This window comes from Chaetodon auriga, chromosome 11 (genome assembly GCF_051107435.1).
Source record: "Chaetodon auriga isolate fChaAug3 chromosome 11, fChaAug3.hap1, whole genome shotgun sequence".
Classification (NCBI taxonomy): domain Eukaryota; kingdom Metazoa; phylum Chordata; class Actinopteri; order Chaetodontiformes; family Chaetodontidae; genus Chaetodon; species Chaetodon auriga.
The window spans coordinates 19765683-19777045 of NC_135084.1; the positions used below are offsets into that span (position 1 = coordinate 19765683).

Below are 11363 nucleotides of genomic sequence, written 5' to 3' on the forward strand. Positions count from 1 at the left end.
CTGAAAGAAGGCAGGAGTTCACTTAGAAGGAGTAACCGTTAACGTATTTCTGTCAGTAAATTCGCCTTTAACTGCCAGCTTTCACGTGAATACACACTCTCAGAGGCGCCATTCTCCAGAGATAAAGCTTATAAGAGACGGGCAGTAACATTTAATCAACATTGTCTTAATTAACTACATTGGGATGTCCTACCTTATCATTACAATCTGTGAAGTCTCGGTGCGTCTGATCCCGTTTGTGTCCTCAGTGCCCGGGAGAGCAGCTCGAGAGCCATGTGCCCTTCAGGAGCTCCTCGTAAAAGTTATTCTCAGAAGTGAAGCGAGGGCTCACCGAACAATAATTCGAACATATTTTCAACGATAAAAATAATCAGATGGATTGTGTAGCAAAATTAAAAATCTTGTAATGACGATCACACACCTTGAAGTCAATAATTAACTTATTTTTGCAGGCAATCGTCAACTTTCTTTATACTGCAGTGAGCCATCTTAGCAAAGGAAAATAACTCAAAAAGTAAAATACATTAATAGGCCAAAACACAATGTGCAACATCTTTTAAATACTAAAAATTGAGTATATATACATACATACATATGCAGTGACCTATGGGCGATTTCAAGGCGATCCAACTGCCCTTGACTTGTTGTTTAGAATTTCCGAATGTACTTAAAGCCATCAGCCTTCGTCAGCAGAGGCGGAGGAAACTGTGAGACCACGTTTAAATGTCATTTGGCATGAGTCTGCCAGTGCTGACTGTTTCTGAAACATCTTTGATTAAGAATAACCTCTTAATTTACATATAGCAGAAATACCCTCCGATAATGTAGTCAAAGGTGCAGCAAGATGAGACTTCCAGTCAGTTGTTATCATTCAATAATCACCGACTGGGAGCAGAGGAATAGAGTGATAACACATAACCATGATGAACATTATATAGCTTTTGGGTATTTCAAATTTGAGCTGTTACTGGCCCACTAAGTGCCATTAAATTCAATGATAGGGGTGCGTGATATGCACAATGGCCTAACATACCTGTTAAAGATAAAGATACCACAGAATAATGAAACAAACTTCATACCGTCTCACAGTATATACCACTTAATCCTGTGCAGTAATAATTATGTTTACTGAAAGCAGTGAACACAATCAGTTTCTGAGACACATTTGCTGGCTGCTTAACTTTGTTTTGCCAGAAAAGAAAACTGCTGCAATTAATTTGCTGCTCCGCCTTGAATAGCACAGTCAAGATGTCATTTCCTATTTTTCTGGGGCAAGATAGAGATCCAAAGGCACCACAACTGCAAAGACTCTTTCGGTGTAGCAGTTGGCATTACATTAGCCTACATAACTTATGGACTACACGTGGTCTGTTTATTCATATTTCCCCAAAGGCACAACAGAGGTTTACTCCAAAGCTGCATGACACGATGAGTGACGACTAGACGGACTGACTCACAGTTAAACACTCTTGTTTGTGTGAATATTTAGGAAGAAATGGAGTGTAAAGAACCACGGAGGGCACTGTTTTTAAACTGTGCCATGAATCATACGGTCTCTGCCCTTTTCACACTTAACCACAGTGTTTTCCAAATGCAAAGACAGCACATGTATTTCTGAAGGTCAATGCTGACTGCGTGTAACAGTCTGAAGAATTCAGTCAAAGACAAAACAAGTAAAGGACAAGACTGTGGTGAAACTGACCTCAAAGAGTTTTTCATGTGGGCAGTTAGAAATATTAAATTATTGTGCATTAAATGAGATGGAGCATATGACTGACTCCCAGAAAAATATGTAAATAATCAATGCTATCACACCAAACGCGCCTGAAAAACGACACATTACAATCCTCTCTTGTGCTGCTTTAAGAGCTTGTTTTCTTAAGTGTCTGCGAGATCTGACACCACTGTATAATTTCACCAAAACACTCTGGCCCGTCTGACCCGCCTTGCCGAGGCGTTGTTTACGCTCTGTTTGTGTGCTGCATGTGAGTCTGGACGCTGTAAGCGTTGGTCTCTGCTGTTTGCTCATATAGTCGCGGTAGGTAGGCAGTCATCCACACCCTGTCTACCCCCTGTCTAAAAAAAGCTTGCTGTGGTTATGGACAGAAACCATGTGTGAAGGAGCGCTAGTCTGGCTGCGTCCTCTCACACATGCACAACGAAGAGGAGCTGAGGACTGAGGGGCTACTGTCTGCTGGTGTGAAGTCCAAAACTACACTTCTCTCTGCTCGCTCTCTCTTTACTCTCTGTGTTCCTCTGAGGCTTGTTTACTGTCTTGTGTAGCCAAAGGGGAAAGTCAGTCAGAGGCTTCTCAGTGGGCACAGCCTTGATGGGGTTTTTCCATGAAGAAGGAAAATACGAGAAAAAGAGGGAAGCAGTGAAACAGAGGCAAAAAAAAAGAGCGAGGATGGTTTCTACGAGACACCTCGTTGATCAGACACTGAACATGCAGAACTGAGAGATTTGAATGGAAAGGAAAAGACTTTGAAAAGTGCCAACAGTGAGTCTTAACTGCAGCTCAACAGGTGCACTGGGGTTGTTGAGGTCTAACGGATCTCTATGAGTCATCTGTGTGACAGTATATCTGCCAGTAACCAGCCAGGTACAGCCTGCAAACGCTAAACAACAAGCCCAGTCGACCTGATAAGAAAGCCATACTTCCCAGCTTGCAAGAAGAAGAACCTGGAGGAGCATTCAATGGCCTCCTTTATGTTGCATGGTTGTAGGTCAGACAAAATCTTATGTCACGCATCCCTTCGCTTCCTGCTGACAGTTCGCTCTCACGCCATTTTTAGAACAGAAGTTTATGAGCAAATAAACATCATACATGTCTAATTTGAGAATATCCTGTGAATTCTGTGGCATGAGAGGCGAGCTCAGGGAGAGGAGGAGGGCATGACGTGAATGGGCTGGAAGTGGCTTTCTGACCACATACTGAGATTTAAGTGGAGAGAGGTAGAGAAAGGAATTCCAATGGATGGCCTCTTCAACCCCTAAATGGCTCAGGAGACACAGAGGGAGTGAAGTAGATCCCATTTGGGATTAAAAATTTCGAGGCCTGGCTCTGTTTTTAGGGATTAAGGTTTGGATTGAGGGGATGAAGACAGGCAAACAAAGAAAAAAACTCCCGGGGGAGGTCTGTGAGAGTGAAATCCCTCCTCATCTTTACCTCTGTAGGTCCCTCAAATTCCCAACAGAGTGCGAACGGTCTGAAAGGGTCACACACTGCTATGAAATCCCTGTCACGATGGATGATCCGCAAATCTGCTGCTGCAGAGACAATACATTCCTCTCAATCCACTGGTGCGTTCAGGGAAGAGGTTGAGACAGTCCATTATGGGATTCAACTCTGGGTGAAGTCCAGCAAATTCAAAACTGGCTTTAGTCCTGACATTCTGCATTCGTGGTGCTCACATTCCTCTCTGCAGCCATGGAAATCACCCAAAATCTTCAAAAAAAGAGTTCACTCCGTTCGTCCCTTCAGTCTTTATTACACTCATTTATCAGCAATTTGGAATGTGCTAAATGTTGACAAAGGCTTAGATTTTGGGCGCAAACTTATCTAAAAAATGAGGGAATCTTGTAAAATATGTGAATACCAAATGCGTCCCACGCTGGTTTTTTGGCTTTTGCTCTGTAAATACAGCCTGTTAACATTGTGTTTCCCCACCTTTCAGTAACCTCATTACGCATTTCAGCGAGGCCAAACAAGTGTGATCATTTATATGACATCAACGAGACAAACAGGCCTTGAGGCAAAGTTCACATCAATCGTTCTGGCCAACAGCGAGCTCTTGCTCTTCTTCTGCGCATTAAATTTGGGAGTTATTCATTGTTAACAGTCCAGATTCTGTTCCACACATGAGGAGGAGGAGTGTGGGAGCGTGCATTCCTTTCATTTCTGCACGGCTGTGCTGTTAGGCTTGAATTCAACATGCGTAGTGACAGTGTAGTGCTGATGACGGGGTCGGTGTTAAAGGTTAAATCCACACTTACTCACGTGGGCAGAAAACTGCTGCAGTCGATACAGGTTGGTTTACGATACAGGTACGATAGCCTGATTAAATTTGGGCTGTGAGAGCGTATTTAAAGTTAAAAAATATAATATTTTAAACCAGTACTGAGCCTTTGTTTCATATCGTTATGCACTTTAAGAAAAAGCCCCACTGAAGGTTTTGAAGGTAGTTTTCACTTTGTTATTTCATTATTGGCTATTTAGGCTGTTGTTTATCATCAGTCTGTAGCATGTATGTGTGTGTGCTGTTCAGGGGTTTCATGTGTGTCAGTTCATTCCTTTACTGTACATGCGATTTGCGCTCTACATGTCAGCCTACAGAGTGCGTGAAATCATCTTTGAAATCAAATCAGGAAATCTGAATTTTCTGTTTACAGTCTCATCTGTTAAAGTGCTTCTGATCCTGTGTCAGTTTCGCTCGTGGCCATCTATAGATCTACTCTTCTCTTCAGTGATTTTGTCTCGGTAAAAGATCATCCACATCATCCCATCCTCTTATCTTATCGGAGGCTGACAGCCATCCTGTTGGCCTCTTCTGTGTCAGGAAAATCTTTCAAACTGAGGTAACTGAGGGCAAGGTTTTATTTTTTTAAGATTTTGGAGTTCTGCCATTACCATGTTTTCTGTGGCGTGGTTATGTCGATTTAACATCCTGTTTGCCCATTCGAATTTCATTACCCAATTGTTCTCTCTCTATTGCTGCGTGAGACGGCACCAGTCTTATTGATACCAGACCATTGAGCCCTGACTTGTTGTTGGCTTGACTCGCGACAGCCTGGGGGTCATCTGTTGAAGCCATCACATCCACAAGGACAATACTCAGGGCTATTGTTGTTGAGGAAAACGTATACACAAAGAAAAATAATTTGTTGATTAATACAATGATATTTTTTCATTATTCTTCCAGATGTTACAGGTCAATTAGCCTGTTGGAGGTGGCCCTGATGAGTACCTGATGACTATCAGCACTTCTTATTGTCTATGGACGATACTTCAGCTGCTCCGATGCAAACTGTTGACAGTGTGTTGCTAACCAGTTCAATATCAGCTTAAACTATGTCAATGTTATGTTCACAGCTTGTTTCCACAGACCCTAAACAGCCAAAGAATATCAATTACTACAAGTTTAAATGCACAGATTGTAGAAACTGAAAATTTCCAACTCAGGCTCCCACCATACGCCCCCAAGGATCTGACCTGCACGCTGCCAGAAACACATCAGCTGCTTTCAGTTTCACTTTTACAGAGAAAACAAGGTCACCAGCTTCTAGAGCAACTCTGAGGATGTTTTTCATGTTGTAATTGACACAGTAATTCAGACCAGTGCTCAAAAAACTGTTTTTATACTTTCGCAAAAGCAGTTTTGAGTATTCTGAATAAAATACATCTAGTACTTTTATCTATGTAGGACTGTGTGGTGTTACTTTTGCCCATGTTAAAAGAGTCTTATTCTAACTTTGACACCCACGCAGGTGTTTTCACTTATTCTAGCGAGTTAGAGCTGTGCCTGAAGGTGGGGGAGCTCTAGAACATACATTATAACACCAAAGTCCATGTACTAGTAAGAACAGTAAGTAGACGTTTGAACTTAAAGGGTGCAACAGAACTAAGAGGAGAAAGAGGGAAATGTCAATAAAGCACAGTCTGCACACACCCACACGGTCCTGAGAAGAGGTCTAATCAGCCTGCATAAGTGAAAACACCTGCGTGGGAGCCGTGGACGTGCAGGCCTTTAAAACCCATTTCTTTATTATCTATGTGCACTTAACATCGTTGTTCTGTTCCCGAGCTCCCCTGCTTATTCACAGGCTGAAATGAAGTCATTTCAGAAGCTGTTACCAGATCCGTCCACATGCATGTAGACTGCATCTTGACACCCACATGACTGACTCTGCCACATGCATGTCCCAACAACTGTGTGTGGAACGTGTCAGGGAAGAGCTTCATTCAACCTTTCTACCGAGCGAGATCCAGCAGTAACATTTCAATATTACTATTAAAGATATTTTAGTATTAAATACTGTCATAAGCTGAGTTAAAGTCAACTGACTGCATTTCTACCACAAGCGTTTCTCAAGCTCACACCCACGCTGTATATTTATACCTTAGACCTGATATTACCTACTGTGACTGCTGCACATGCTGTATATAGCTTAGTATCTTCATTTCACTCTGTGGTCATACTGTATTTTTCTTAGCCTATTCATATATACCCCTCACTGTTTTTATACATATGTACATTAATCTGCAGTTTACTGCTGTTTGCACTTCTGGTCAGATGCTAAACTGCATTTCGTTGTCTCAGTACTTGTTCTCTGTGCAATGACAACAACATTGAATGTAATCTTATCTAATCTTCAGACACGGTTTTGTTGTTTCCACATTGCTGTTTCTGCATTCATTGTGTCCCAGTATAGCTGTGCGGTCAATAAAGAGACAATGAAAGGTGAAACCTCAGTTTACAAATGGAAACCTGACAGTGGTTGGTATTTACAGATACAATAAAGAGACTGGAGAAGTACTTAACACAACGGGATGTCTCTTCAATGTACTTTTGTAAATCTGGATCAGCTTTATAAGCCAGGTATGTTTACCCATAAGAGGAATTTGACTGAATTATTACTGTTTAGTTCACCTGACTTTGATGTCTGTCTACTTAAAGTTACGCTGTGGAGATTCTGACCACTGGCGGCGCTGTAGAGCAAACATATTGTGTGTATTTCATGTTCAACCAACACAAAGACACACGTGCGCGCCACAAGTATGAGATGGTGCGATACCACAGAGCAGCAGAATGCAGACATGTTGATATACCAGCGACTGGAGGCTGTAATGTGCAGCAAAGGCAGCAAAAGAGAGGAAGTGAAAGAGGAAAGAAAACAGTGAGCTGATTTAACATGTATATGAAAGAAAGAAACTCAGCATGTTTGTAAAGTGAGAAACGTTTTCTGAACAATGAAAACTCCATCTTTAAAGCCCTAGCTCTGGCAAACAACAAGGAATCTGTCAATATTTTTTTGGATTATGATTATTGGATTTTTGGATGGATTATTATGTCATACTTAGAAGTTACCAGAGATGTCTTCAAATTTCTCATTTGTCTGACAATCCAAAAAGCAAAAAGTACAGTCAGCATGAAAAACAAGAAGCAAACATATTCTTCAATGTAAGAAACTACAAACATTTTTACTTTACTTTAAACAGTTTATAATTATGAACAAAGTGCCATAGATTAATTACTTCATCAATTAAAACGGATGCTTTGAAGATAAATCGATGATACATCTGAATATCACAGCATAGCGAAATGTTTACCATGTAGCATCACTTAAAAAAACTCCAGCCACACTGTTGTGTCAGACGGTCCTTGAACTTATCACAGCAGCATGCAGGGACACAGCGGGTCAGCCCGGTGAGCTGACTAAACACCGCTCAAGCTAAATTGTGGTCGTCTAGAAAACGAAGCAGTCTCGCCGTGTTGAGTAATGTTTACAGAATCAACAAAACCACAAACCTCAGAGCAGGGTGTGTGAATGTGTGAGTGTGTGTTTTTGAAAAATGAACCCAAAATCAGTCTGAAGATTAATTTCCTCTCTGGGATGTGAAGGAGCTTAGCCAGCAGGTTCTGCTTCACACAAGGAGTCTTCCTCTGGCTTCAGCATGTTGGCTGATCTGAATCAGAGGGCGTGTAGGAGAAACATACACATACTTTACCTCCAACCATGACTGACAAGTTAAGTTTTAGATCAACTTTTTCTTTTTGGATCAACACTCCTGGCAGCACTTCTCGTTCTTTCTGTGTCTGACTATTTCAGTCTCGTATGTTTTCTTTATTTATGTGTTACTTTTTAGCTGAGGTTGGAGAAAATGTCTTTAATCTACTCAGTCCTCATCTGCTCTTGGCTCATTCTCACATAAAACAAATTTCCCAATGTCAAAATTAGCCCCGGTCTGACCCCCCGTTAGACCTCCTATACTTCTCTGGGATTTGGGAGTGCTGCGAATAAAGTAATTTAGGAGAAAATCTCATGAAATCAGGAGAAGTCATTAAGTGTGCTGGTGGATATCAAAACAGAATTAAGAGATCTCTCCAATAAGTGTAAAATTGTTCCAGTCAGAGACTCTTTCTTTAAACCCACTCATTCAAAGGATTAGCTGTGCTTTTCCTTGTGATTAAAACGTGTATAAAAAGCTTCTTTTCTTTCAACTTCATTTTGTGTAGGCACTCTGCAGACACTACGTGAATCTAACAAACACGAAGCAACACTGACGGCGTTCCACTGTTATTTGAAAGAAAGTTAAGCATATGTTGTTAAATGACAAACATATGTTATTATTCCGAGAAGTGTGCCTGAACCAACAAGAGGAAGTTATGTAATATCATCCCAGATGAAGAATGTCTTTCCTACCACTTCAGTATTCATGCGGAAATATCAAGAAACTGCCACATTGTTTTATTATGAAATACACTGTATTATTTTACCAGTGGGATGAATACAAATATGTGTGAAGATGTGCTGATAGAAGTCAGACTGACCCCAGTTTCTGACCTCCTCTAAGCACAACAAACCCATGTGTGTGTGTGTGTGTGTGTGTGTGTGTGTGTGTGTGTGTGAGACGTTTTACTCAAGATGTAAAAACAAAAATGAGTTTATTTTCTTATGGGAAGTTAATGAGACCACATTCCAGCGTGTTTAAGCTAAACTTCACTGCACTGAAAATTATTTTCTGAACAAATACGCTCAAACTATTTCAACTTTTTTTTTATATTGGAATTTACTTTTAGACGACTAGAAGAGCTCTCTCTATCCAACCATCGCTCCCTCCTTCATTCGCTCCATTTTTTAGGATTCAGGTCAGTTTGCATGTACAAGAACTAGATACTGCGAATAAACTACATGTCTGGCTTTGAGTCGCCTGGCATGCTAACATGTACTAATTAGCACGGATAAAATGCACCTGAGGGCAAAGTCATTATAAATTTGACCTGATGGTGGCGATAAATGAAGAGTCGGATATTGCAAATTCATCCTCTGGAGGACATGAATGTACCAGATTTCATGTCCATCCATGAATAGTTGTTGAGATATGTCTATGAAAAGCACATGCCAACCACCTGCTGGTGCTAGAGGAAAAGTCATCTAGATACATCGTCCTCTGAAAGTCTGCACAGATGCACAAGTGTTCCTAGAGATATTTCATTCTGGGCCAAAGCAGTAGACTAGAGCCTCGATGCTTGAACATTTGCCTCTTCCGGCCTCTAAAATGTGACAATTTTTTCCACTTTTTTAGTTTCAATAGTCAATAGTCTGCTCGTTTTTTTAATTCATAATTTGTTTAACCAGAAAGGTCCCACTGAGATACGTGATCTCTTCTGCCAGGAAGATAAAGCAGAAAAATAAATCAAAGGCTTTCATAGAAAAGTAAAAACTAGGACAGATGACATCACAGAAACGTATCACAACACAACAAACGTGTTAAAGTCTAAGCCTAACCTGTATTCATGACCTTGTGTGCCAGAGGACATCTGGATGTAAACACAGTGACGCCTGTGATGATCCAATCTCGGCAACCTGGTTTCGTTCTACTGCGTCATGTTGCCCTGCACATGTTTAGTTGTTACAGGACACAAAATCCTGGTAAGAAATCAGGTCAAAGTCATTGTTTAGCATCAGAAAACTGGCACAAATGCTCATCAGATTGTCTTGCAGTTGCATATTTTGTCCAAACAAAAGCTCAAAACACAATGGATTCGGTTACATGAGATAGAAAGAAGCTGCAAATCTTCCCCCCGGAGGAGCTTCAACCTACAGCTGATTGCCGTTTATAATTGATAAACTACTTGCGACAATGATCCAGTCATTCAAATAAGCATCTATTAGCCTTCAATGATCAACTGTTTGATTATTGATTGTTTCAACACTATAGCAACACCTGTCTCTCCATTTAACGCGCTGCATGTGACACCTGGCATCAACAGAACAGCTTATCACTGTGAGAACAGCAGCTTTCTCAAAGCTCCAGGACCGCTGATAAGACAACGGCTCCAAAAGTTATCGAACACACTCAACATTATATCAAGCCCAGTGGGGATAGGGGGATTTGAAGTGTGTGTGTGTGTGTGTGTGTGTGTGTGTGTGTGTGTGTGTGTGTGTGTGTAAACATTGTACCAAGTGCTTACATGATACTATAGTGGTTACTGGCTCAACAGGGGCTACTCTCAGATCTCTTTCATGCTGTCCCCCTGCTGTGTGTGTGTGAGTGTGAGTGTGTGTGAGGAAGATCTATATTCTCACATGGTCACCTGCTGTGATGCCTCAACTCAGACTGTGCACAAGTCTCGACCTCTGGCCCAGAGTCCAAAGCGAGGTCCGCTTTCAACTTCCTCCGCAGCTACAACAACACGCATGCTGGATTACTGACAGAGAGATCCTCCTGGTCTTAAAATAGGCTATCAAAGCAGCGGCAGCATGCATGTAGACTGATACCATCTGCAGCTATCAGTCAATGCCATTGCAGGCATTCAGCAGGGATGCTCCTGTCGCGTCCAAAGCAGCGCACTGCGACTTGTGACCATTTGACCTTGTCACCGTCTCTGCTCTGCAGAGGCGCCTCTAAACCAAACATCTGCATTTCTGAGCGGAGAGCAGCAACCTGCACTGTGTGGGCATCCCATGCACTCTCCTCCCCCCCGCCTCCCCCCATGGCTCAGTATTTTTGGCAGCAGTCTGAACACCGATCTTCGCTCTCCATCACCGGTGCAGGAGAAACGCAGACTTACCCTCACATCTGAGCGGCGCGTCGGTCCGCAGGCGACGACGATCATGCATTCATCCGCCCGGTTTTCTCGCGGCTCATTCAGCAGCAAAACTCAACTCAACGCTCCGCATTATGCAGCTGGCACAGAGACACGGGCTGCAGGTCTGCGGGGGGGGGGGGGGGGGGGGGGGGGGTGTCTGTGACTGGTCCAGATTCCGACAAATAGCAGACCAGCTGGTTACTTTGGATTTTTTTTTTTTTTTTTTTTTTTAAAACAAATAAACCACCAGATTACAAAGCATGTGTCCAAAACCAGATACTGGGTCAGACAGACAGTCAAACGGTCTTTATTCATACAACTAACTGCTCACTGGCTCTGAATCACCGCAGCTAATGATCGTCCAGAGATACAAACACAGGCCAAGTTATCGGTCCTGAGGACTGTGGGTCACCACCATCAACCACTAACATCTCATTTAGTCACTGAGCAGCTGGACTTACAAAGCAGTCAGAGCAGCCTTGATATTACATTTCTGTTTATTTGTTTTGTCGAATACATTCTGAGGGACAGGTAATCACAGCCTGGATT

At 42.1% G+C, this 11363-nt stretch overlaps 1 protein-coding gene across 2 annotated transcripts in view; it reads right to left on the bottom strand.

Moving 5' to 3' along the window:
• Window positions 1-10942, bottom strand: part of LOC143328559 (equilibrative nucleoside transporter 1-like) — a 29950-nt gene extending 19008 nt beyond the window's left edge. Inside the window, exon 1 of one of the 2 annotated variants that reach the window (XM_076743756.1) lies at window positions 10797-10942. The gene's annotated coding sequence lies outside the window, so the exon portion shown is untranslated. Of the gene's footprint in view, window positions 1-193; window positions 267-10796 lie in introns of those variants that run through there. The other variant, XM_076743755.1, reaches the window with a different exon arrangement.
• Between the last annotated feature and the right edge of the window lie 421 nt (window positions 10943-11363).